We start from the raw sequence: 2,500 nt of genomic DNA on the forward strand, positions 1-2,500 counted from the left end.
TTTAAAGAAAAAAAAAACATCATTTTAAATCCTTCGGAGAGAAAGAGGGTTCTATTATTATTATTATTATTATTATTATTATTATTATTATTATTATTATTATTATTATTATTATTATTATTAATATCAGGTAAGCTACAACCTTAGTTGGAAAAGCAGGATGCTATAAGCTCAAGGGCTCCAACGGGCAAAATTAGCCCAGTGAGGAAAGGAAATAAGGAGATCAATAAATGATATTAAAAGTAACGAATATTAGAATAAAATATTTAAAAACAATAACAGTATTAAAACAGCTATTGCACATATAAACTATAAAAAGACTTGTGTCAGCTTGTTCAACCTAAAAATATTTAAATTTTTGAAGTTCTAAAAAAGAGCTATAAGTCTTCAGTTGCGAATATTGTCTTCGAAGGACAATCAGTTAACTTATTATGCTTATTCTTTTCTTGTGTGTGTGATTTTTAACTGGCGAATTTCCATAAATATGTTAAATGGTTGGCGTATGTAATTGGCTTTCTCTTCCTTCTTCTTTGTTTCCATAATCCCACAATTTTTCCCCACTGAAGTGTTTGCTTTCTAAAAGTTGTGCGACAGCTATTGTCACTGATACCTTTGTATAGTATATGTATACATCATCATCATCAGCCGTTGCTAGTCCACTGTAGGACAAAGGTCATACATTTTCTTCCGCTGTTGTCTAATTATGGTCTTTTTATGTCAATGTATACCCGCAAATTTTAGTTCATCAATCCATCGTCTTTTCTTCCTTCCCTGCTTCGTTTGCTATCTCTACCAACTCATTTTGTCTTTATTTCCCAAAATTATTTATTTTTAGCCATTATTCTTTACTCGTGTATGCGACCCGTCAAAAATGAACTAAATAGGTATGCACACAGATTCAACTCAACCCCCCCACCCTTTTCCTAACTACAACATGGCAGTTTGGGTGATTTATGGGAGATTGGGGTTTCCAAGTGAATGTCTTCGGGTGCCCCATTTCACCAGGTTATGATTACTTCCTCTCCTCACTACTCAAGAGACGGGGAGCGACCATGCCGCTGAGCGTGACTGGATATATATATGTATATGTATATGTATATGTATATATATATATATATATATATATATATATATATATATATATATATATATATATATATATATATATATATATATATATAGCCAGACACTTGCTCCTTATTATGTAAGGGAGTTAATCATTTGCGTTTGCGTAAATACTAATATATATATATATATATATATATATATATATATATATATATATATATATATATATATATATGTATGTATGTGTGTGTGTGTATATATAGTCAGACACTGGTTCCTTATTATAAAAGGGAAGTAGTCATTTGCGTATACACAAATACTAGTGTATATGTGGTCATTTCGTCTATGGAAATATTTACTAAATATTTGTATACTATTTAGTAAAAAAAAAAAAAAGTGGTGACGTAAAATCGTGTGAAGTAAATGATCACATAAACACGCACGCTATCTTCAGTATATATACATATTTTCATTGTTTACGTTAAGTATGAAAAAAAAATCGTAGATTTTCGCTGTTTTAGTCCTTTACACTCCTGACGATGCACGTCTCTCCACACCAAGAGTTATCACATCACCAAAAAGTAATCAAAACTGGAAGACACAAATATCACTCAATGGAGAAGCTCCTCTCTTCAAGTTCATCTCACCTGACAATTCAAGTTCCCGAGAGCGCAAAGTTAGATAGGGAAGAGGGGAGATAATGGTAGCGACTGATGTCTGCTTTCTCGAGAAGTTCCGCTTTTATACTTTAGCTCAGCTTAGCGTAAAAGCTACGCCCCCTACTGAAGTGAAATTCCGCTGCGGTTCGTCCGTTTCTAGAAACTTTCGTCCGTAATTTGGGGAATATATGGTTTTTTATAAACTTATCCTAAATTGGGGGAAATATTTATTTTATAAACATGTAAATAAGTCTATAGCATTCACCTTGTTTCTCTTTAAACTATACGTTCTAACAATATTTTGCACCAACGTTGCTAAATGGCAACGGATTGTCGATAGATTTCAGCGAAAGTGCGTTCACTGTGAACGAAAGATTACGGGAATTGGCGGCATTACATAGACTCCCGAGCCCTTCTCTCCCTCTTCGTGGGATAGAATGAGGTTTACGTTAGCTGAAGGCTTTTCTCTGTTAGCAAGTTAATCAGTATTTCGTAAAGTTTCTTAAGTAGTCACTGAAAATAAAGCTATAAAGTATTGGATGTTAGGAATTTCATGTAGTTGGAATTTCATCAACTTTGTAACTAGCCACGATGATGACTGTGACCTAGAAGTGATGTTAATGATAGTAAGAGGGATAATGAAAATGGTGGTAGTTTTAGTATTAGTGGTAGTAAAGAAGAGTAAAAATGGCAGTAATGATCTTTAAAACTAACGATGGGTAAAAAGTTTTCTCCAGTATTTAATCTATACAATTTCATAGCAATACATTTGA

At 32.8% G+C, this 2,500-nt stretch overlaps 1 pseudogene; it reads right to left on the minus strand.

The window, feature by feature from the left end:
• Positions 1–1,777, minus strand: part of LOC137654241 (uncharacterized) — a 21,080-nt pseudogene extending 19,303 nt beyond the window's left edge.
• Between the last annotated feature and the right edge of the window lie 723 nt (positions 1,778–2,500).

Source organism: Palaemon carinicauda, chromosome 15, assembly GCF_036898095.1.
Source record: "Palaemon carinicauda isolate YSFRI2023 chromosome 15, ASM3689809v2, whole genome shotgun sequence".
In the NCBI taxonomy this organism is placed as follows: domain Eukaryota; kingdom Metazoa; phylum Arthropoda; class Malacostraca; order Decapoda; family Palaemonidae; genus Palaemon; species Palaemon carinicauda.